The sequence below is a fragment of the Periplaneta americana genome, chromosome 2, assembly GCF_040183065.1.
Source record: "Periplaneta americana isolate PAMFEO1 chromosome 2, P.americana_PAMFEO1_priV1, whole genome shotgun sequence".
NCBI classification, from domain to species: Eukaryota; Metazoa; Arthropoda; class Insecta; order Blattodea; family Blattidae; genus Periplaneta; species Periplaneta americana.
Genome location: NC_091118.1, coordinates 133,258,684 through 133,285,998, shown reverse-complemented (window position 1 = coordinate 133,285,998; position 27,315 = coordinate 133,258,684).

Genomic DNA, 27,315 nt, shown 5'->3' with positions numbered 1-27,315 from the left:
GCTACTACTACTACTGTTGCTGCTACTACCACCACCATCACCACATCACCACGACCACTGTCTGTGAAATAAGGTTTGTCCAGGAGAACTCTTGTTAAGGCCTATTTTACTTTTTGAAATGTCGGTACCCTTATAGTTTTGCCCGATCTAGCTGACCGTTTGTCCAAACTCTACACAAAGGGATGTAATAAAAATTAAAACGTAGGCTACTTCAATGAACTTCAATGGTGAGAGAGGAGTCGAAGTCATCTATGAAAGCTTCAATATCAGTGGATTTAGCTGTTGACCTTTCCATTGCAATAACAGCAAGATCGTCGAGACTCTTCACCCATTTTATTTCTTAGGTACGTTTTCACCTGCTTCATACACGAAAATGTTCTTTCACACCCGACACTTGATACGGGTATGGTTACAGCCATCGCTGCCATTTTGAACAATTCGTGAAATGACAAAAGAAAGTCCTCAAGAAACGTAGGAAAGCACAAGAGACTTTTCGTCAAACTGTTTCGCTTATCCTCGTATATTTCACATTGTTTTTCTAACTAGGCGAACTTCTGCTCTCCACATTATCGAGATCACGCACATAATGCTCTGCCAGTAGTTTGTTTTTCTAAATCTAGGAATGATATGCGTAAATATACAAATAATTTCTTTTCCATAAATTATTTTTATTTACTGCCATAACGAAATGTAGGGGTTTTATAAATAGACTTGCTTATGAAAAGTACGCCATTTTTTTAACACCGTTAAATATTACTAATTATGAAACAAGCTTATAACGTTATACTTTATTGCACGAGTCATTATTAAGCTACTGAAGAAATAACATATCAAATTTTTAATGATGAGTTGTTCGATATCATGGGTTATGATAACAAGGAGGTTCTTATGACAACAGCAATGTATTAAATAATGTTGCACGGCAAATCGATTCATAATATTAATTTCATGGTACAAGTTATACTGTTATTTTATTTGGCATGTAAAAATTTAGGGCACTGGTACAATAATGTGGATGGTTTTCACTACGACAAAGACTAGTATTCGTAATGCTGGTGTATAAAAAAGTTACTTTATATATTACTGGTATTTCAGCTGCTCTCTATTTCGTCGTTCTTGTTATCCTAAAGAATTACCTTATCCTTTGCAGTTATTAAAACTTTTAAATCTGTCTCCCTGACAACCATCTCTAGACCAACAGCTCCTTTGCCCACCAGTTATCACAACCTCGTCGGGGATAGAACCTGGGCGGCCTTGATGAAAGAACAGAACACCAGTGCTTGATCCACGGACGCGATAAGACAACCATAAAACTATTCAATGCAATCAAAATTTTATCTAAAATTTATTTGTGCGAGATCGTGCATAATTTGCTTGCTTTCCGCACAAAACCAATACGCGGTAAGTATGAAATACCACATTCAGTATTCCCAACCTAACATACATAACAATTTCCCTATTCTTACCGCTTAAGCGTCATATTCATTTTACTGCTTTAGGCTTTTAACATATTATTTTTAAAGACGTTCAGTATAGTAATAATTATAAATTGGAAACTTACCACTGCAATTTCACCTAAATTCCACTGTTAATTATTGTTTTTAAATATTTGCAAAAATTAAGTAAACTCTACAACACCACAAAAGTTACTGCATTTGTAATGCAAGTAACATTAAGGAAGCCGTGAAAAATCAAAAAGATTCCAGACTCATCATAGACTGGGGGAAAAAAGACAGACGTATATCACGGCCTGCTGCAGTATAGTAAACACAGAAAACATTTTATAGGAACAATGTTGAAGATAGATATATTTGTTTTTCAAAGTTGCCATCATTGAACAGAAACCAAGATGGAGATTTCATTCCAACTAATTAGAAATTCCTCTTTCAGGTATGTAATAAACGATCTTCGCACAAAATAATGTACGATACACGAGCGGTATGTTTGTTTTCATGTTCTCGGAAATTAAAAAAGCTCAACTACATTTCGCTTTTTCAATCTTTTCCTCGAACATGAAAACGTCAACATACCGCTCTTGTAACGCATATTACTATTCTATTTAGAAGACGGAATTCGAACCCAAGTGTAGTAGCCTCCATGTAGAAGTTTGAAGATGCATGTATGTGCCTATGTAATTGATGTAGAAAACTAGGAACAAATTGTAAATGTTGTTACTTATTTCAGAAACTCACTGTATATGAGCAGTTCTAATGATACGATGTTTAATCACATTGTCCACTCCTGCGTAATGCGCGTATTGTGTTATAAAACGAGTTTAAGCCTTCGGTGTAGTCTCACAGCCTGAAGCGCTGTGTAAAAATACAAATAGAACTATCGAATTGACTGAATGGACGGGCTTTAGAAGATTTGGAATTCGCTGATATTGAAACAACGATGGATTTTGCTCCAGTATTTCAAACATACGGCAGCATGTAAATCAACATTTCCAAACTTGAATAATCTTTGTTTTGCATCTCTAAGTTGCGCTATATGTCGATACCTTTCGGTCCGTCAGTATTGTATTATTTGTTTAATTTGTTTGATGTCCTATATTGATTCTTTCAGTAGCCCGCTTTTGTTTTCACAAGCTGATGGATGTCTAGGGTTCTGGTATCAATCCAGTTTCAACAGTAATGGGGAAAATGTATGCAACATTTAAATTATTGAAAGTACTTAAAAGTAACTCCAGGCAGAATAACGAACAACTGCATGCTTACAAAAGACGTTTGGGACATGTTTTTGTCGAGATACTTCTTTCACCCCTAGCTTAAAATCGTAGTGTTATCTCCATATTTGAAAATATTCCACTTTTTTAATCGAGTCTTTACATATTCCTTCGTCAGAATTATGGCTCTGACAAAAATGTAATGGGAAATGTTTCTTTCCTAATTTTTAAATGGTTTTTATTTATAGTCCCTTTTAACAGCGAGATTGTTGTGCGACTTTCAGTTATTCTCTTTGCAGTGTTTGCGGGTTCGATCCCGGCCCCGGTCGATGGCATTTAAGTGTGCTTAAATGCAACAGGCTCATATAACTAGTTTTAGTGTAGTGGCATGTAAAAGAACTCCTGCGGGACCAAATTCCGGCACATCGGCGACGTTGATATAACTTCGGCAGTTGAGAGCGTCGTTAAATAAAACATAAATTTTAACTTTAAATCCAACAATGGGGAAATACGTACATGGTGCCATTAAAAAAACAGACTCATTGGCACACCCTTTATAAATGAAAAGAATACTTACTTACAAATGGCTTTTAAGGAACCCGCAGGTTCATTGCCGCCCTCACATAAGCCCGCCATCGGTCCCTATCCTGTGCAAGATTAATCCAGTCTCTATCATCATATCCCACCTCCCTCAAATCCATTTTAATATTATCCTCTCATCTACGTCTCGGCCTCCCTAAAGGTATTTTTCCCTCTGGTCTCCCAACTAACACTCAATATGCATTTCTGAATTCGCCCATACGTGCTACATGCCATACCCATCTTAAACGTCTGGATTTAATTTTCCTAATTATGTCATGTGAAGAATACAAAGCGTGCAGTTCTGCGTTGTGTAACTTTCTCCATTCTCCTATAACTTCATCCCTCTTAGCCCCAAATATTTTCCTAAGAACCTTATTCTCAAACACCCTTAATCTCTGTTCCTCTCTCAAAGCGAGATAAATGAAAAGCATAATATTTGAAAACATGTTCAAAATATTCCTTCTTTGATACCCTACAACTTTTTTATAAATAGTTTCTGCATAAAATTAGAAATAAGAAAGTTACAAGCATTGTTCCATACTTTTTACTTACTCTGTATATTTATTTCCTTTGTAATGCTAATATCTTAACTCTAGTTTCTTTTGTACACTCACGAACTATATTTTGCGATATAATAATGCGTAATGGTAACAGAGAGCACATACGAGATAGTGTAAATTAAAAAAATAGCACACCTACCCTTTAATGCAATTACATACACTAGAAGTTGTCGACAGCTGTAGGCCTAACGTTTGCAAGAGCAGCGGGACACCATCTGAACTTTAGAGCAACGAGGCTCTCTGTGTGGTTCTTCTTCCTTTCATTTAATTGGGAATTTTGTTAACATGTATAGCTACTTTCGTAATTTAACGAGCATTTTAAAACGAATTCCCTTTCTCGAACAAACAGCTAACTCTAATAAATCTGATAAACATAACAAGCTGCAATTGAATACAAAACAAGGAAACGAGAGTGAAGACGAGTTAAATAATATATAATTGCTCTTTTCTGTGGGTGTAGCAGGATTTTTTATTCTTCTGTAACGTTGAAGCTCCTCATCTGTTAAAACCTAGCATCCATCTTTCTTCGGATGTCAACTTCCTCATTTTCTTCTGGATGATTTGTCCCTTGATATCCAAGTTACTTGGTGTGCTTTAATAGGTTAGTTTCACTTCTTTCTTCTCACAGATCATCTGGTCATTTATTAGTTGTATGAGGTTGATTATACGTTCGTAGATTTTCTGTTCATCATAAATAGAGTTATGCGTTCGATTACTTTTAATGCAAGTTAGGTGTACATCGATCATATTAGCTTCGTACGTAGAGCAAGTTGCAAGTCAATTGTTTATGCTTCAGTGAACCAAGCGGTCTTCCCATATGCACCGGTACTGTGTGTATTGGTCTCGCAAGTACGGATTACCGACGGAAAGAATGCGAATCAAACACTGCGATAAGGAAGAGCGGGCGACAGGAAAGGTCACGAGATAACTTGAATGATATTCAAGAATATAGTCGGAAGAGAAATGACATCGATAGAATCAGTCTTGCGTTGTGATAGTTACATTACGACTTTAGTTTGCTCCATTGCATGTGAATACGTGTTTTGTATCGCACGGTATTATTATTTCATTCGTAAAAATATGTTGCGCGTTTAATTAGCTTGAATTTTTCTCTTGCTACGTTCTTTATTTCCACAGCGATGTCCTCATTTGTTCATCTTCTTGGAAGAGACAGTACTTCCATCGGCTCGCATCTCTCCCCCCTCGGCGTGCCTACATACACATGTTAAAACAGACAGCAACGCCATAATTGCTTTTCGGTAATCGTTCCTTGCGCAAGCTATACATCTGTTTATTTGTGTACCTGTGTGTGTAATTCGGTGAAGAACAGGAATACCACTTGGATTTAATAACAATAACAAAGTATATGTTTAAAGGCAGCTTATATGCAATAAAAGATATGAGCTATCCAGGAGCTTGGTTTGGATGTGATTTCACATCCACCATAGTCTTCCGATCTTTCGCCCTGAGATTTCCATCTTTACCGTTTTCTATTCATCCTTGGAAACTCCTTGGATAGCAAAGTTGCTTTACAAACTTGGCTTGACGGCTTCAACTCCAAAACAACAGTTTTCTTCAGAGGTGGAATCCCAGCGTTGTCAGAGTCATAGATAATGTAGGAGAATATATTACTGATTAATTTCTGTCTTTTATTTATTAAAAAAACTTCTGTCATAGCGAAAAAAAACAAACTTGTGTATTAACACAATACTACTTATTACTAAGATCCTGATTTCTCATTCCGTCCGTTGAGATTTGTATTTCTATTATGATTTTGCAAAATTTAGAAGTACATTTACAGGAATAATATGTGCAATATATTCACAATATTAATCATTTGCTAAATTGCTGTACGTGCAAAATACGATTATCTTGGCTGTCACCGGAGTATTAATTTTGATGGGTAGTAGCAGTAGCAGTAGCAGCAGTAGCGTAGTTGTAGCAGTAGTACTAGCAGCAGAAGTAGCATAGTTAGTAGCGTAGTATCATAATAGTAGTAGTAGTAGTAGTAGTAGTAGTAGTAGTAGTAGTAGTAGTGACGGGGTCGGCGTCAGCAGCGGTAACGGTAGTAGTAGTGGCAGTAGCAGGAGCAGCAGCAGCAGTATGAAAGGGGTGTAGATTATCTTCATTCTTCATTCATTAGACATCACTGTCTTCTATAGCAATAAATACATCGTATTCATGACAATTTTCTGCCAATAGCTCTTCAACCTACTGGTTTATATGTTTTTAATAAAATGGCATTGTCTGGTTTCATTCTTTGAATACATGTTGTCAGCTTGTTCTATTTTTTTTAACTTTGTCATTCAAATTACATACAATCACAATTCTTCGCTGATATTTTCGTTTCTTGTATGGCCGGTTTTCTTATATCCTTATCTTATCTTAGAAACTTTGTCTCATTCACCTGAATACTATTTTTATATCCCTCTGTCATTCTCCATGTTTCTCTTTCATGTGGGCCTAATAATTTTGACATTGAATTTACTTTATAGAAGGTCAATATTTTATCTTTTTTTACCTTTCCTTTTTAAATATCGCTTTATAATTCCATTTAAGTAATTAAATGCTTTCATCTGTTTTGGAAAATTTGGTTTTCATATGAAATGTTACATCTGAAATATTTAAATGCAAAAACGTGCTCTATAATATTAGTGTTTGCTATTACAATTTTCGATGTAATAATTTGTTTGCATTTGTATGCCACAACTCTCCTTTTATTTCGAATTATCATCATGAGGAAGTTAGATGTCCGCCTTTCAACTATTAAGAGATATGATGGAAAGGAATAAAAATTCTTACAGAAGTATCTCCTGGCGTTTTCATGAAGTAATTGTTTTAATATCGTCATGTTTTTCAGGAGTTTACCAGAGTTCGAACTAATAAAATTAAACTGTACACCTCATCTGTCACTAATACGTGATTAAAATTTGCGGTGGTTGTTGAAGTCACCTACAGAAATATATCTCACGGCTCATGATCTCTGATAATTCAAATATTGAACACGTTCATAATAGTACGGGTGTTTGCTATATGGTTCTTAACACTATCCAATAAGGAACTGCAGTCATACTATTTGTCTGATACTTCTCTCCAGATTTTCTTCTACGAGTACCAAAAACGGTTGTTCTATCTCTATAACGTGGGTGATCGTTTTGATCCCTTCTTATAAAGCCAACACATTTCCTGTCAGTCACGCACTGCCCAGCGAGGAAAATTGTGCGACGATGTGGAGCTTTTCTGTGTGGAAATCGAGCTTCGTAGGTTCGCACTGCTTTCAAGTATTCTGTCAAACTTACTCGTAGATTATCGGCATGTTTTAGTTGTCCTAGGCCCGGTTTCTTCAACCTTAGTTAAATAATAACAGTGTGCTATTCCATTTTAACTGTAAACTTTACAGTTGAAGCATTTCTTCAACAACTGTTAGTACTAACAGGCTGTTAGAACCCATGTTAATTTAACTGCTCAATTTCATGCAATTAGATCATTTAACTACTCAATTTCATACAGTTAAATCATTTAACTCTCTGTTAACTTAGAAGTATTCAATATGGCTGGTGGGTTAGATGCTGAACTTCTATATCTTGATTTTTCAGAAAATGTTATCATGAATACATAAACAGAGCGGATGATTTCAATGATTTGACAGAACAGAAGTTCGTACAAAGGTATAGGCTATTTTCCGCCAAGCCTCACTTTGCGCTTTCAACGTAGATCCGTTTGTTTGTTTATTCGCAATAATTGGTTTATACTGCGAAATTACTTCTAGCAGAAGGCTTCTCTCGAACGAAAATAAATTAGTCCCATAATTTATTTTTGTTCCAGAGTTTTCCATTTCACAACAGCAATACCAATACGGCTATTGTGATACAGACGATGGAAAGAAGGATAAATCAAACCTGAGAGAATAGAAAGACTTCTATCCTCTCTGAATCAAACAACGGAAACAAGCGAGAATCGCAATTGTCAGAGTTCAGAAAACAGAATTAAGCCTATACTTGGTTATAGGTTATGGTTAAACTCTAGAATCTCTGGTCCTAACAGTGAGTTAACAAACATAATGTTAAAATGTGAAATGTAAAGTTGAAGAAACGCAATATTTTTAACAGCAATTTATACTTTTAACTTACAGTTAATTAACGCTATGTTAGGTACATTTTAACAAAGGTTGAAGAAACCGGGCCCTAATATTTGTGAATCATTCCATTGTTATTGATATGAAAGAATCACTGTCTTGTACCCATTAAACGTTAAGGTGATTCGCAGAAAATTAAACGATTGTTGTACCTAATAATGTGTCTACAGGTCTCTATTAGTGGTGGAGTGTGGTTTTGTCGCTGTTAAATGTCTGTTACTAGTTCCGACTGTGACTACAGTCCGAAAATCACAGCTCCGAGAAATCGCCATCTCCGCCCGATATGTGGCTCAGCTATCGCGACTGATGTGTTTATTAGCGTCTGCATAACAGGTTCTGTGTTCGGTTCAAGTTTTTCGAGTATGATGAAGTTCGTGATTCGTTGATGTTCGCAGAATATTCGTTGTCCTCCACTCCCACCTCTTCATGATTTAACGGCTTAAGGATTTTATCATATATCTTGCGATTAGTTTTTCGTAAGAAATAAGACGAAATTTGTATTGTCTTGATTGTCTCTCTCATGTTCGAATATTGGAGGACACTAATGTTAATATGCATAATGTGAGAGACCATGTTATGTGACAGCTCTAGATATAACAAGCCAGAAGATATATCAACTTGAAGGACAAGCTTTACCGTACCACTCAAAAGTTTAACGTCGAGATATGTTTGTTAGTCAACCAATGTCCAACTAATTATTTAAATTGAATTCAATTTAAACAAAAAACACGTAAATTTAGATATTGAGGGGGAAGTTTGAAACCAGGCTTAATTGCATTTTAGATTTCACCCCTAACCCCAGCCACCCTACTTTGAAATTTCAAATGGAACCCATATATTTTTTACTTACATATGAAAGAGAATTCAATTGTTTACACACCTCATTCATTTGTTTTCGTATCTTTTGTTTTCTATCGTCGCCTGGCAACCTGTATTTTTGTTATCATCAATTGATTGTAGGATGAAAAAACAGCTTATTTTGTGTAATTTCCTAAATTTAATAAATAAGGATGATTTATGTTCTCTCTTGAAGGATATACACCGTTTTAAAATAATTTAATACACAAACACAACTATTACATGAAATGCTCAACAAGTTTTTGTAGCTTTATTCTCTTCAGCTCTAATCAGTAATAACAACAATCCAGATTGCCAGACGACGATAGAAAACAAAAGATACGAAAAAAAAAAATGAATGAGGTTTATAAACAATTGAATTCTCTTTCATGTTTAAGTATAAAAATAGAGGGGTGCCATTCGAAATTTCAAAGTGGGGTGGCTGGGGTTGAGGATGAAATCTAAAATTCAATTAAGCCTGGTTTCAGACTTCTGCTTCAATATTTAAATTGACGTGTTTTTTGTTTAACTTTACTTCAATTTAAATAATCAGTTATTTAGACTGGGAAGTTTTGAAATGAAAGCCCTGTATTCGCACTTTGAGACGGACCCAGGACAGCATAGTGAAGGTGTGATAGGTCAATATATTGGCTATATAGAATATACATTGGACTCTTCGTCCACACATCGCTGAATGCACTCACTATATTCGTCCACGAATGATTCAGTTAATCATTGGTAAACATTCTTGGGTGTATATACACGCTCACACATAGCGATAATACTGCTAAGTGCTAACCGAGTGTGTGTTACTCGCCTCTTTATCAGTATTCTTGATATAAAGTTATGGCACCGCTATGCCAATTCACAGAAGAACGATAAACATAATTATTAAATATCTGTCATCTCGAGATAAACATTCACAATCGCCAAGAATAAATAATAATCCGAGACAAACATCACTCTGTGACAAAATCACTATTATGTCGCAGAGATTTTTCCTGAGATGCCACAGTTCATAGCTGTGACTTCAAAAATCCCTCACACCCAATCTCTAGTATCTCAACCTCTTTCCCCCTTATCTGATTGTCGCGTCGAGGTAGTACTTTACAAGAACAAGTTCAATGGCATCATAAGAGACGTAGGGCATGTTTTCTCTGATGACAAATGCGACTCTTTACGTAAATTACAATTTTGTTGAAATTTAAACTTAGAATCTCAGAATAGTTTTATATTTAGTAAAATAGCTGTAATGCTAAATGTAATCAGTTTATTCCAAACTATTAATAACTGTAAACGGCGTTTTGTTACCGGTGTATATTATCAAATAATAATGCCTCAGATGTGTGATGCAAATTATTTTATTATAATGAAAAAAAAAAAAAAAAACTAGCTTTCAAAAACGAAAATATTATTAGAATGTTTTTATGAATTTACTATATGGGAATCGTCTCTTAAGCTGTGGACAACTATACCCCTTCCACCCTGTTGTATGTACTGTATTCGCGGTATCTCATATACAGCGCTTTGAGTGCGCTTCTTCAAACCCGTGCTGCTCATTGTGCGTGAAGTGACCACCGCGCGGAGTTCCCATGAGGATTATCAGATCATCGGGGGGGAGGGGGTTCCGTACAAAGGGATTACGTCGAGTATTTTGATAATGCTAATTGAACATGAAATACAAAACCGAGAGTAAACACAAGTAATTAAACCGATTATTCTGTGTGTTGTATTTACACCATTATCAAGGAAAACAGAAAACCTCGCCCACTTAAACCGGGTTTTATTTTTGGTAAACTGGAGAGCTGTACTACATCCATGGTTGCATACCCCGAGAGACACTTGATGAAACGGATGATTTGAACTGAAATCCTGCAGAATCAAAATCTGTCACTTGCTCAGGCCTTAAAAATGCTTCATTCGCTGCACCCATTTTGACGTCCTTGAGGCTGAATTCGCAGGTTTTCTGTCATTTGTATTACAGTACTAGTAATTCTGATTTGGTACGAGTGCCATCACACTTTTCATGAAGGTGACAGAGTAAAGCTTTCAGCTCGTTTGTCATTGGTTACAGCAAGTCATTTAACACGCTTTTAATAATTGTCAATAGAACGAGATTTAAATGTCGTCTGAGGCTTTTGAATACAAAAAAAAAAAAAAAAAAAAAAAAAAAAAAAAAAAAAAAAAAACTCAAATCAGATGTTGCCATTTCGCGGCAGTAGTTAGAAGAACAGCCAAGTTCAAGTGCATAATAGATATAAATTACACTGATTCGACTTGTTTTGGTAACCAAACTAACTTATTTTTAAGTAGGTTATTTTACGACGCTTTATCAACATCTAGGTTATTTAGCGTCTGAATGAGATGAAGGTGATAATGCCGGTGAAATGAGTGCGGGGTCCAACACCGAAAGTTACCCAGCATTTAACTTATTCAGCTTCAGTGCCAACACTAGTACTTATTAAACAATTCAAAAAATTAGGTTTGAAGTAAGTATTTTAAGTGATGAAATTTCTATTAAGATATTCATAAAAATAAGTAGATTAATATTATTCTAAGGTTGCATAAACATTGCTAACTGGTGTATACGTTACATGTGAGTTCAGAGATGAAGGCGTATATCTTTTTGTATTCAGTAACATTGATCTAAGATCCTAGAAGTATGTTTAATATTTATCAGATAAACTTCACTTTACGTAATTCGGGTTCCGCATATTGCAGATAGGTGGCAGGACTGTGACCTATTTTTCTAGTTGCACACCACTTCGGCGGACCACGCTGTATATGATGTGTATCTGTGGAGAGTAATTCTTTTACAAAGATCACATAAAATTTGTTTAAACTAAGAGAATGTTCTTTCTACGTCACATGACGTTACAGGGGCATATTTATAATACAGCGTTACTATAAATTATCTTTCCGATTACAAACTTGAATAACTATCGTTAGGAGACACTTAGAAACATGATATTGGTATCAATGAAAAGAGAAACTCAAATATTATTTGTTATGTTGGTGAACCTGTCGCATATTTATTAATTTCATTGCTAGGAGATGATTTAACAGAAAAATGGCTGCAAACGAAGGCAGGAGGGCATTTTGTGTGCTAGATTTTCACATATCCCATTGATGTTGATCCACCCAGTGGGCCCAGTATCCGTAAGTGGTACGCTGACTTCAAAACGAGGGGATGCATCTGTAAGCGGAAGTCAACCGGTCGTCCATCAGTAAGTGAGGCAAATGTGGAGCGTGTGAGAGAGAGTTTCACACGAAGTCCACAGAAATCCACCGTAAAAGCCAGTAGAGAATTAAACATCCCCCAAGAAACTGTGTGGAAGATTTTACGGAAACGTTCGAAGTTCCATCCATACCGTCTACAATTGTTGCAGGCTCTGAAACCAAACGACAAAGCCAAGAGACAGTCTTTCTGTGAGGAGATGCAACTCTGAATGGAAACTGAAGGTTTCATCGAATTATTGTGCACAAACACAATGTCAGGATATGGGCTTTGGAAAATCCTAACAGTTATGTGGATCATGTACGCGACTCCCTCAAAGTGAACGTGTTTTGTGCTATAAGCCGTGAAAAGGTGTATGGCCCTTTCTTTTTTGTCGAGGCGACAGTCACAGGTAATTCGTACCTAGACATGTTACAGTTATGGCTTCTTCCACAACTAGAACAGGACATCGAAGGTCTCATTTTTCAGAAGGATAGGGCGCCGCCCCATTACCACTTAGATGTCAGAAACGAACTGAATACACGACTTGCAAGGAGATGGATTGGACGTGCTGGCCGTGAAGATTTAGAATGTTTGCATTGGCCTCCACGTTCCCCCGACCTCACTCCTTGTGATTTTTTTTCTGTAGGGTTTTATAAAACAACTAGTGTATCAGCCACCATTACCACCTACCATTGAGGGTCTTCGTGTCCGCATTACAGAGGCCATTGCACTGGTGGATGGTACAGTGCTACAACGTGTATGGCAGGAAATTGACTACAGACTAGATGTGTGTCGTGTGACACAAGGAGCTCACATTGAGCACATGTGACTTACGGTTGTGAACCAAATGTTTCTCTTTCTGTTTCATATTTGCAGTGAAAATTTTTAAAAATTGTTGGAGTTTCTGTTTCTGTTGATACCAATTTCATGTTTTCTAATTTTTGCTGATTTAAGAGTAGCACATGTGACTTAACCGAATGGATAACAAAACATATTTGAGTTTCTCTTTCCATTGATACCAATATCATGTTTCTCCTAACGATAGTTATTGAAGTTTGTAATCGGAAAGATCATTTATAGTAACACTGTATATTAAATCATTGTTATTTAATGACCCCATGTGTATCTGCTTGCAATTCTACTATGCTTATGCATCCACTTGACGTATTAGATGTACCAGAAGAAACTACTCGATCCGCTGTACGCCTGGGAACAGAAATGCGCTGCCTGCTTTTCATGTGCTCTAGCTAGGTATGGAGAGGGAAGATAGGCTTTAGTCTGAAATGAACGTCCGTGTCAATAGATTCGTATAACATTAACCATCATAAAACAAATTGTTTCTGATAGCTTACTCTTTTCCCTATCGCACATAACACATGCCAGGTCTCGCCTCCTCAGCTATACGTATGTAGGCTAATATAAGTATAAAGCAAGCCCGCTATTAACGTAACAGAACAGACAAGCAGCAAAGTGGTTCAGTGTTTACTTCCGTTGTGGTCGAGATGTATGGGAGGGGGGGGGGGCGAGTAAAATCTAGAAACTTTCTCTCCGCTGTGAGTTTGTACTCCCATGTCTTTGTGCTTCGCAAAGTTCGCTTGTAGGACCCATTCGTCGGAATTTGAAATTAGGTTTCGGCTGACGATAGGATATATTATTCAAGCGACAATTATGTTTGGTTAGTTTATTTGCTTATATACCTATTTATACACTCTCATAGTTCAGCTGCTTAACAGAGTTCGTGTCCGTCTCCAGGCGAATTTGTTTAATGATGTATATCGGGATCACAATCCAGTTCCACATACAACAGTGACAAGAATCGTAAGGACATGTACTGAAATTGAAAGGATAAAGGACTTACCAAGATCAGTTCGCCAGCCATAACATAATATAATATAATATAATATAATATAATATAATATAATATAATATAATATAATATAATATAATATAATATAATATAATATAATATAATATAATGATATATATTATTCAGTATTCCATTTAAAATAACAGAGCTGGAGTTACTTCCTGTTGAACCGCACAATGTTCGAACAGCTTTTCCCAATGGTCTTCCGTTTCAACTCTTAACACACCATCAATTCTAAACTATTATGGTATTATTACCGCAATTTACATGAAAGTACACGACGCTGACAACCGCTGAAATATTCTGTTTTATGTTTTACAGTCATCATCATGAGACACCGGATTTTGATAAGTCAGAAATAAAAAAAATAATAATAATAATTAAAATGGAGAGGTGACGGAATAAAAATTGCCTCACTGTTAAGTAAAGCTGGAATATGTTCAATAAGTGAAACCACTATTATAATGATAAACCCTTTATTCGCCAATACCCATTATAAAATGAAATATCTCCTTTCGTAGAGTATATTTTTTTCCCAAATTCGAAATCAAGTTTTCGTGGCTTGCTTTGAACATTCTCGTTTCAGCATTGGTCAATTCTGGCGTCGCTAATGAAATTTGACAAACAAATACAGTAGAATCTGATTATCTGGGACATGATCTAGTCGGGGCATCAGTTTAATTGGGATACCTTCTAGCTGAAACAAATCGATAATTTGCAACGTTGATTTGCTTCGCTTTGGGTCACCACTCCGCTTAATGGGGATAATGAGTATAAGTGGAGGGAAAATTATTTTCTTTTTCCCAACACCAGATCCTTAGTACAGTCAATGGACATGGGGATTAGGCTACACAAAATTTAAAAACACTGTATCGCAGAAGGCTAATTAACTGGCAGTATACTTAAAGAAAATCTACTGACATCATCTTCAGAAGCATTAGAACTGTTATCATTTTACAGCTGAAGTAATTTATTGCCGATAGATGGCGAGAAATAAGTAGCAAAACAATTCAGAACTTTCCACTATGGTTTCAAGAAGTCAGATTTAGAAATGACAAATCTGAGCCGTAGGCCTACTGAAAATGAAGAAATGTAGGATTTACCACATTTCGGAAACCACGAACAGAGAATTAATTAGTCTTCAATATCACAATGAGAATGAAGATTTTGTGAAGTAATTGTTGAAAATTTCAGCGAAAAAAGACGAAGAAAACGACATTTTAAACAGTGAGAAAGTGATTATTGATTACGTTGCCATTCTATTTAGAATGGTTCATCATCATCATCATCATCATCATCATCATCATCATCAACCACAGGGATTAAGCCCATTGGTCTGTTCCGTCTTCAAAGTTTATGTCGCCTATCCACCTTGTTCTTGGCCTACCAACATTTCTGTGTCCTGTTGGTTCATAGTTCAGTATTACTTTAGGTAACCGGTCGTCATTCATTCCTCTTATATGTTGACACCAATTATGTTTTTGTTGTATTTTCTCAGTGAAATTAAAAATATTTAGTTGTCGTGTATTTTTGTTCTTTTGATGATCTAAAAGAGTGAGACCAATAACACTTCGCAGAAATTTCATTTCACTGGTTTCAATTTTCTTCTTAGTTACTCGGTTTATAGACCAATTTTCTGAACCATAGGTTAATAGTGGGACAACTAACATTGTATAAAATTTTAGTTGTGTTGAACGTTGTGTTTTATTTTTTAAGGTCCTTCATATTGTTCCACACATCTGTTGAAATTTACTAATTTTTTTGACGTTTCGTTCTTTTAAGTATGATATATTGCAGCCTAAATAGTTAAATGAGGATACCTGTTCTATGATTTCATGATTTAAAACTATTTTGCATCTTCTGTGATCAACTCCTTCAAAGGCCATTGTTTATGTTTTATGATTAGACCTTTTAAGATTATATTTTTCCATTATTAATTGTAGTTGATAAGCTGCCAGCTGTAAGTCATCCTCCGATCCTGCCATCAAGATCTATCGTCAGCAAAAAGCATGGACTTCAATATTGTCGTGCCTGTATTTATGCCGATTGTTATTTTATTCTGCCATTCTTCTGTGGCTTATATATTTTAATATTGAACAAATTTATAAGTATACGCTGTTAAAATTTTATCATAAAAATCGTAATAAGTTTGTATTACAGACACACAATTATGACACAAGGCGAAATATTAATTCAACATTAGTAGAACCTAAATGTCTCACATCTGCTGGTCTAAAGCATAGCATAAATTTTGGCCCTCGGTTGTACAATGCTTTAACTAAATTACACCCAAAACTTCTAACATGTAACCCACTAACATATAACAAGAAAATTAGAAACGTGTTAATATCTTCAATTTGATTAAATAAATTTATAGCCTATGTGTATGAATTAATCAACCTATATTATATTTGTATTCTATAATTTTGAAATATATATTAGTCCTACTTTTCACGTGCGATATTATTCTTCTCTAGTGTTAATATTATATTATATAATTCCATTGCCGCTGTAATTATATTTTAGTTCCTATTTTATTTTACTTATTTATTTATATTATTATTTTTTATTTTAATATTATATCTGAACTGCGACTGAGCACGAGTGCTGCTCATTCGGTCTCAAATTTTGTTAATACTACTTATCTTCTTTTTATATTGCTTGTATTATTTTATTTGTATTTCTCTTTGTTTGTTTTGTAATTATATTTCTTTATTCTGTATATTTGAAATGAATAAATAAAAATAATAATAATAAAAAAAATTTATTACACACATTAAGACGTGTTCAAACGTTTATCACAATGTCACCTTCCTAATCAATAACAACAACAAAACTAAACAAAAACGTACTTCCAATGTGATAATGTTATGCTTTGAGAGTCACAGAAGATGTTCTAAATGGTGACCATTCGCATTAATGCACATTCGAAGGCGTTCCCCGAAAGGCCGTATGACTGCCCGGCATGTTGCTGGCTGAGTGGACACACAAGCCTGTCGAATGCGTTGCGGCATGTCGTCTGGTATTGTCAGAATGTTCTGGTACACACTGTCCTTTACAGTTCCCCACAGGAAGAAGTCGAGTGGCGACAGGTCCGGAGAACGTGCAGGCCACTGTACATATATTGTGGCGGCGACAGTTGTTGTGATTTGTTTACATGTTAAGACAGCAAACACACAACATACGACGTGTACGGATGTCAGTCGCCTTTCGTTTTGTGTAAGTTAATGCATAAGATGAATGGGGCACCACAACAAACAGCACATTCTGATGATTCATTTTCTATTTTGTTGTTGTTATTGATTGGGAAAGTGACATTATGATATATTCTTTGACTCGTCTTAATGTGTGTAATCAATGTAACATGATTAAAGTATGTAATGCTATTTGAAAAATTGATGACGTCACGTGTATCTTGTACCATAATGTAGTTGCATGCACCAAATCTCTACACTCATGTTAGCCCCTCGTTCTAACATAACTCTCAAGAACAAAAGTTCCAATACCTATCCAAACAAGAACGTTATAATAGGCGCACAAGACAAATAGGACACTCTGTACATATATTGAATAATGTTGGAGATAGTGGGCAGCCTTGTTTAACACCCTGATTTACAATTATTGTACCACTTATCTTGTTTTCTACTCTTACCGATATTCTTATCTCGTATAAGCTTTTAACAGTTTTCACTAGATGTGTTGGATATTCTTATTTGTACAATATATTCCATAATTTATTTCTTAAAATCTTATTAGAGGTGTTTTCGTAATCCACAAACATTATGTATGTTGGGAGATTAAATTCTCTTCTTTTCTGGATTATTTGTTGCATTACAAACACACAATCGGCACAGGAACGTCCTTTCCTAAATCCACATTGTATTTAGTCTAATTTTGTTTCACTAATGTTGTTCAAACGGCGAATAATTATTTTAGCTTAGAGTTTGTGAGTTCAATAGACTAATACCTCGATAATTCCGCGGTCACCTTTTTTATATATTGGGATTACTTTTGTTTTTTTTTCCATTCTTCTGGTATTTTAAATGTTAACCAACAGATGTTTAATATATTCAGTAAGCGTTGTTTTATTCCCAGTGAGGCATATTTCAAAAGTTCTATATGCAAATCGTCGCTACCTGGAGGTTTATTAAAGATTGTAGAAATTGTTCCATTTCTTCATATGGTTTGTATTATATCATATTTTGTTTTAAAATTTTTGCACTAAAATTAATTTAAATATCGCCGTTTGTGTATTATTGTTTAGTAAATGGTAGTATTTTATTTTATAAGACTTACCATCGGTTCTGCTGACTCGCTAGAGAACGGATGTGTAAGTATGTTTTTAGATCTTTTGGAAAGCATTGCGCGTAATTAGGTGAACCGCTTTAATTGGGGCCAAGTATACTGAGGTCGGTGTGGAAAATTTAACCGGAATTGCCTTACTATTCTTTCAGATTAGTAATATTTCCTGTTATGATATAAATATATCTCCAATGAATATTAGACCTAATTATCAGCGATCGAGATTGTTTTGCCTTTTTACTTTTGTTAAGAATATCGAAACTGGAGAAGGAAATTATTGTTCTGTCTGTTCACAGGAAATACTAGGTTCCAAATATCAGTATTGCAAATGAACTGCGAGCTGAAACATTAATAGTAAAATGTCGTCTGGGTAGAAGTAGGGACTGCTTGGCGTAACACGTATGAACTGCGTACACAATTCGAGAGTGAAATTAGTAGCTTTACAGTACTAACAATTCTGTTTGAAATAGCAACGGAATAAACTCTACATGCTACACGAATGTCAATATAAATATTTAAGTATGTACAGTAGTGCCAAGTAACAAACATAACCTGTGGTGTTTTGTTAAGTTTCGCATGGTACACTCACTGCTGTATTACTGGCACAAGTGTATATTTCCATTCCAATCCACTTTTGCCAAATGATATGCATATATACAGTATGTCTCTAGCAGAAGTGAATTATTACTCGCATCCAATTCTAACTCTCTAAAACTGATTGCGAAACCACTGTAGTCAAATGAAAGATGACTTAAACAAAAATTAGATGTATAGGCCTATACGCTTTCATTCTTTCGTACATTTATCGAAATAGCTATGTGAATTGGTTATTTTGGTTGATTTTATTCATCTATGTTAGTTTTGATTTGTTTAGGTTTGTCTCAATTTCAGAGGTTACATTAAGTTTCTTAGGATACCATTTGATTTTTTTACGTTAATTTCAGTTTTTTAGGTCAAATAGACATGATCGGGACGAAATTCAAATACAAACAGCTGAGCCATTTGTACCCGAACCCACACATTCTGAAGTCGAAATTGCGATAGAGAAGCTGAAAAATTACAAGTCTTCAGGTATCAATCAAATTCCAGCAGAATTAATATAAGAAGATGTAAGCGCATTATTTAGCGAAATTTATATGCTTGCACTTACTATTTAGGAAAAGGAAATTGTACCAGAACAATGGAAGGAGCCCTTAATTGTACCTATCTTTAAAAGGGGGGCGAGACTAACTGCAGTAACTTTCGAAGAATATCATTTTTGTTGACGTCGTACAAAATTTTATCCAATATTATTTTCAGAAGATTAGCTCCATATGTATATGAAATTATTGGGGATCATTATTGTGGTTTCAGGCGTAATAGATCGACTATTATTGATCAGATATATTTTATTCCACAGACATTGGAGAAAAATGGGAGTATAAGCGTACAGTACATCAGTTATTCATAGATTTCAAAAGGCATATGACTCTGTTAAGAGAGAAACTTTATATAATATTCTTATTGAATTTGGTATTCTCAAGAAACTAGTTCGATTAATTAAAATGTGTCTCAGTGAAACGCACAGAATCCATATAGGTCACATTCTGTCGGATGCTTTTCCAAATCACTGCGGGCTAAAGCAAGGAGATGCACTATCACCTTTACTTTTTAACTTTGCGCTAGAATATGCCATTAGGAAAGTCCAAGATAACATAGAGTGTTTGGAATTGAACGGTTACATCAGCTCCTTGTTTATGCGGATGACGTGACTATGTTAGGAGAAAATCCACATATGTTCAGGGAAAACACAGAAATTTTACTTGAAGCAAGTAAAGAGATAAGTTTGGAAGTAAATCCCGAAAAAACAAAGTATACGATTATGTCTCGTGACTATAATATTGTACGAAATGGAAATATAAAAATTGGAAATTTATCCTTTGAAGAGGTGGAAATGCGTGTTGTTATTTGGTTGAGAAGCTTTTATCATCCAATCTCCTCTCAAAAAAGCTGAAAGTTAGAATTTATAAAACAATTATATTACAGAGATTAAGGATGTTTGAGAATAAGATGTTTAGGAATATATTTGGCGATAAGATGGGTGAAGTTACAGGAGAATGGAGAAAGTTACATGACGTAGAACTGCACGCATTTTATTCTTCACCTGACATAACTAGGAACATTAAATCCAGAGTTTGAGGTGGGTAGACCATGTAGCACGCATGGACGAATCCAGAAAAGCATATAGAGTGTTAGTTGGGAGCCGGAGGGAATAACACCTTTGGGGAGGCGGAGACATAGATGGGAGGATAATATTGAAGTGGATTTGAGGGAGGTGGGATATGATGTTAGAGACTGGATTAATCTTCCTCAGGATAGGGACGTATGGCGGCCTTATGTGAGGGCGGCAATGAACCTCCTAGTTCCTTAAAAGCCGTAAGTAAGTAATTTTAGTTTTTTTTAGGTTAGTGTCTATTCTAAAGGATTCAGAAATAACTTAAGCAAAGCAAATCTAACTTACTGAAACTTGAATAATTTCGAGGGAAAAATTGTTCCGGAGCCGGGTATCGAACCCGGGACCTTTGGTTTAACGTACCAAACGTTAAACCAAAGGTCCCGGGTTCGATACCCGGCTCCGGAACAATTTTTCCCTCGAAAGTATTCAAATCAACTTTACAGGGATTTGTACCTGAAATCTTGATTTGCATTACTGAAACTTCTTCGTTAGGTGCTGTAATATCATTTAGATGTTTTTGTCGTCTTTTGGACCAACACTACACACTCTCTCACCACGAAGGGAATCACTGATTATGTGGTCAGCACGGTATAGAGCCACCGCTATGTTGTCACAGGGACGAACACTCAGTTTCGATGAATGGAGATAAACCTATATCCACGCCAGGAATGTAGCTGGTGACGACTAGGTTGAGAAGTGCACTCTCTATCCACAGTGTTAGACTGGCGGATATACACCGAACCTAAAGTAAACGAGCCTAAGGAATATAAGCAAATTAAAAACTAACCTAAGAAGCTAAATAAAGTAAAACTAACCTAAGGAATATGAAACTAACCTAAAAACTATGAAACTTAAGTTAACTTAAGGGATATGAAAATAACTTAAGAGCTAAACGAATAGAGCTAACTTCTGGAATATGAAAATAACATGACGAATCAAACCTCAACTAATCTGAGGGAAATGAAACTAACCTAAAGAACTCAACAAACTAAAATTATTCTGAGGAATTTGGAAATGACCTAAACACTGAAGAAACTATAACTAATCTAAGAAGCTGAAGTCGCCCTCGATAGCGCAGTTGGTATAGCGCTGGCCTTCTATGCTCGAGGTTGTGGGTTCGATCCTGGCCGAGGCGATGCTATTTAAGTGTGTTTAAATGCTACAGGAATTTTTGTCCCGCACACCGGCGACGCTGATATAACCTCTGCAGTTACGAGCGTCGTTAAATAAACCATAATTTTTAAGAAGCTGAACGAAGTAAAATGAATATAAAGGATATAAGGCTTTTATAAAAAGAAACTAAGCAAACTAAAATTAATTTAGGGATTATTAAATTAACCTAAAATGTAACTAAAATTAACATAAGGATATGAGAATATACTAAAAAAGAAGTAAAAAACTAAAATTGTCCTTAGGAATGTGAAAACAGTCTAAGAAACTAAATAAATTAAATTACTCTAAAATCTGAATAAGCCATAATAAATCGAGGGCTATCAGCCACTTAGTCAATCAGGCCGTCAGTATTTATTTTCATTTAACTTGAGCATATGCTATAGACATGGACAGAATACAATATGAAACTAAGTTACAAAAAAAACAAATTACAATTTTATTAACGTAAGGAATATGAAAATTATCTAAGAAATTAAACGAACCAAAACTAACCTAAGAGATAAGAAACTAACTTAAAAGGTAAAACTGAAATTAACCATAAGAAATATGGAAATAGTCTCATAAAAGAAACGAACTAAAAGTAATCTAAGAAATGTCAAAGTATTCTAAGAAAATTAAGGAACTAAAACGAACTTGAAGAATCTGAAAACGAACTGGAAGAAATCAAAGCTTATCTAACCAAACCAAAGCTAATATGAACAAATGAAAATAAACCTAAAGAAATCATTCTCATATATCCGTATGGCTGCATATAAGTAGACCTTTATTTCACTGCTGTGGTTTCGCAATGCACTCTAATGACTCACAATTGGATTATCATTCACTTCCGCTTGAGACACACTGCATGTATTTTATAGAAGTGGATTGCGATAAAAAAAATAAAAGCCTGGCTATACGCCAGAGTTCATCAGGCCGAAAACAGGCACACAACAACAAAACGCAACGTATTTCTATCATGCCATATGTTATAAAGCTGAACAGTTATTTCTCAATAGTTGTGGAAATGAAGCAGTTCAGATGAAGAACAGTAGACTGGAATACACTGGTTCCAAAATAATATTTGTTCTGAAAACGTCGAAAAGCTTAATATATTTCGTATAGTTCTACATAACAGACAGATGTATTATTACTAGGGCCCGGATTTTTCGAAAATGTATATGCGCATATGCAAATGCATATTTTGACGGTTAGTGCATGTTTCGGCATTTATTTAGTTTATGTATGATCAATTATCTGACATTTCTGAACGAACTGTAAATCTAGTAATGAATTTGTATGTCGGATATCCCTTGGCATCACAATAACCTTCCTATTTCAAGTGAAATGTTAACGGGACCATACTTCCAGTCTCACAATACATGCAGGTAGATGGACGTTGCAGACGTTTTTCACAAAAGGAATTTTTTACATTCCTTTCTCAATGCAGTGTCCTCTCAAAGTTTGTGTCAACAGGACCAGGTGTTCATCTGTTGATTTGTTTTTCATCTACTAATAGTTTATGCGGTGTTCTGTCTGATTAAACCAAAAATGCCTAAAAATAAGTCCACTAAATCCTTTTTAATTAAACAGTGGATTTCAGGCAATAGTGACTATTCGAGTGACGGCGATGTAGTGTGTTGTCAAGTATGTGGGAAGACTGTGAAATGGGAGAAAAAGTTTTAACTAGAACATCATTCGAAAACAACTGCGCATCTCCGGTCAAAACAAAAGGGTAAGAACACGCAACAGGTACTTTTAACTCAGGCGAAATCACGGTCTGAAGTTAGTACATTTTCCGCTGACCTTTGTAAAACTTTTGTATGCAGGACATTCCGCTGCATCAATTAAATAATCCACATCTACGGTCATTTCTTAAAAAATATTGTCTTAATCAGAGACACCGGATGAATCCACTCTTAGGAAAAATGATTCACTTTCGCTACATGCTTCTGTCCTGGATTCAATACGGTCTGACATAAGAGGAAACTGCGTATGGATTTTGATGAATCAACAGATTCGTGTGGCAGTTACATAGCGAACTTCATAGTGGGTAAATTATGTCCGAAAGAACCCAGCAAACCTCATTTACTTTAATGCAAAGTGTTGGAAAAAACCAACCAGAGTACAGTTGCAAGATTTGGTTAGTGCATATTTTCAACATTTTTAGTGCATATTTGCATGCATATTTTAGGTATTTTCAGTGCATATATATCCGGGCCCTAATTATTACTTACTGAATTGTGTAGTTCCGGCCAGTGCTCTCTTGGCAGCGCTGCTACACATAATGACAACCATGCAATTGTTATTTCACGTACAAAATGGCCAGTGATTAAAACTGTCGACCATCATTCTATAATGTCATCTGATAAGTAGGTATGCATGTAGGCAATGTAGAATCAACATTCTCATTAGAGATGAACAACGATCGAGAAAGCGAGACTGACAGCGCCCGCAAAGCCGAAAATCCATACGAAATGTTGTATTACGTCGCGTCCTTGACGTAAAGACTAGTTGTGAGTGTTCAGAGACTCGAGATTGATCACTCCCAAAGTCCCGAAATCAAGCAGCCTGCAGTTGTTTATACGTGACTGAACTTTTATCTACTTAGGCAACTGTTATATATGTATAAACAATCAAGTAGCCTATTTGAAACATCATCTCTACCTTTCAGTGCATAATAATCCGTTCTCCAGTCTTTATTTAATTACTAAGCCCTTATTAAAAGCTAGGAATTTTCTTTTCATATATTTAAGATAAAGTGTGCAGTCTCAAGAAAAAACATATTAATGTTATGTTTTGTGTTTCTTAGAAATGCAAATTTATTTGAGAATTTTTTTTTCTATTTATATAACTACAAGTAATATATAATAGAATAAAAACAATTTGATAGCTAAGATACTATTCTGTTTTGTCTTTTTGCCTCATTTAAACATTTATAATGTTATTTATTTCAAAGATTTATGTTATTCAAAGGTACGAAATCTTTCCACGCCGACAAATGCTATTTCGAGAATGATGAGCGAACTCGAAGCACACGAGAATGACGAGACGAGACGAGACGAGACGAGACTCGAAAGACAAATGCAACGAACACAGCGAGCAAGAGCGGCAGTTAGTTTTGTTCATCTCTAATTCTCATACATTTATAATACTGCATTTCTTACTTTATTTTTCTTATTTCTGGAATTCATCTCCAACCTGCTCTTATGATTAAACAATGTTACACATAAACAGTGCAGTTCACTTGTAAGAAGTCAAGCATTTGTTTGTCAAATTTGTACTTTCATGTGTTGGTATATACGTAGAAACAATGGAAAATAACACAATATCCGGGCGTTAGGCTGTAAAATACATATTGTGAGCTTTATTGTAACAACAATGTAATTTATTCGCCACAACAATAATTCCTTTCTACAATTCACCTTAAACGCTCTCGTCAACAATTGGATCTTCACTCAACACAGTATTCGTTATAGCACTCCACCGATGACAATGACAATTTACTTGGACTATTACGCACAATGAACTGTTAATCTTAACTAATATTTACAAAGCACTATTTACAAGTCAGAACTACCAGTTCTCAGTTCACAGTTCTTCTATCTCAGTCACTCAAGTTCACAGTATCTCGAACCACAGACCTTCAGAGACAGTTCACTGTACTCGAACTCGGGTCCCTCCAACTGCGGTCCACTGCACTCGAACTCAGGTCCCTCCAACTGCGGTCCACTGCACTCGAACTCAGGCCTTCGGATGCTGACGCAGATGCGGACGCACACTCGAGTCGAACTCCGGCTGGCTTGCTTGCTCTGGCTTTCTCACTGACTGAATAACTGAAAACTGGAAACTCTGTCTAGTTCGCTGACGCCTGCTCTTTTATAGCAAAATCATAGTTGCGAGAAACTTCTACAGGTGTATAGAGAATTATCTCGATATCTCTACATCGACAGACGTCTGGAATAGTCGAGAAGGTCGTTCCACATTCACTGCGTTAAATAGCAGCTGCGCGCGCAGACTCGTCGCGTGACGTAATACACCCTCTCTCTTCTCTCCACCGCGCGACGTCACTCAATGTTCCGTGGAGCCTGTGCGATCTGCTTTCATGCGGGACGCTGGTCGTGAGTTCGATTCTCACGTCGCTGTCACATTGCCCCCTCCTTAGGGCTGCTCGTCCCGGGCAGTCCCTTGGTAGGCTGCTAATCGGTCCAGATGCACCACCATCATCTTCCCTCGAGGTTGTCGCTGGATCCGCTACACCACGTCGTTGATCCGGGTCACCACGCAGTATGGTCCATCCCAGGTACGCTGCAGCTTTGGTGATTTCCCTTTGGTCCTGGTAGGTCGATACAGCCACACCAGGTCGCCCTCCTGGAATCCTGCAGAGTTGGCCAATCTGTCGTAGCGCACCTTCATCCTGTCGCTGGCCATTTTGAGGTGCTCTCTGGCCAGTTGGTGAACTCCATTCAACTTCTCGGTGAGTTCTGCCACATAGTCAGTTGCTGGCTGGTCGGCGCTGGGTGGCGTGCCAAACAGCAGATCACAGGGCAGGCGCAGCTCTCTCCCGAAGACCATGTTTGCCGGTGTCATCCCTGTTGTATCGTGGACCGAAGCTCTGTAGGCCAAGAGGAACAGTGGGACTCTGGCATCCCAGTCTCGTTGATGGTTGGACACCACCTTCCGCAGATGCTCTTCCAAGGTTTTGATGTAGCGTTCCACCATACCATCGGACTGTGGATGGAGGGGAGTGGTCCTGGTTTTATGCACCCCCAGACGCTCGAACAATTCTCCCATCAGGTTGGATTCGAAGTTGCGCCCCTGATCGCTATGCAATTCCCGGGGCACCCCGAATCGGCAGATGAAGTTGTCAAGCAGCGCGTCGGCCACCGTCGAAGCCTCTTGGTTGGGAATCGCGTACACCTCTGGCCATTTTGTGAAGTAATCCATGGCCACTAGCAGGTAGCGGTTCCCGCGATCCGTGACCGGGAACGGTCCAGCAACGTCGATGGCGATCCTCTCAAAAGGAGCTCCCACGTTGTACTGCTGCATGGCTCCCCTGCTGCGGGTCCTTGGTCCGCGACTGGCTGCACAGGTGTCGCATCTTCGGCACCATTGTTCCGTGTCGGTTCTCTGATGCAACCAATAGAACCTCTGCCTTAACTTGTCCAGCGTCCTGTTAGCTCCCAGGTGGCCTCCAGTCACTCCAGCATGAGTCTCCTCCAGCACTTCCTTCACCTTGCTCCTGGGCAGGACAAGTTGTTCTATGTGGGTCCTTCCATCGGCCGACTCCCAAATCCTCTTCAGGATACCGTCCTTGACAGTGAAGGATTCCCACTGGGCCCAGTAGCTCTTGTAAGTGGTGCTACGGTTGGCGATATCGGCCCATACTGGTCTCTGGCCGGACTCCACATCACGTAGTAGCTGTCCAATGTTTGGGTCCTCCAGCTGCTCCCTCCTTATGGCGGCGTTATCCCATCCTGGGCTCGGCTGGGCGGCAATTGCTCGGACTGCGTGGGCGCCATCCCGCTCTTCTACTTTCAGGCAGTGTTTGCAGCCATCCGGGCACGGATGTCGTGACAGGGCATCAGCGTTGGAATGTTTCTTCCCTTGTCGGTGTTCAGAGGTGAAGTTGTACTCCTGCAGACGTTGAACCCAACGGGCGGTCTGCCCATCCAGATTCTTGAAGCCCAATAGCCAGGTGAGTGCAGAATGGTCTGTCCTCAGATGGAATTCCTGGCCATACAAATATTTGTGGAAGTGCTTCAGGGCTTCCACAATGGCAA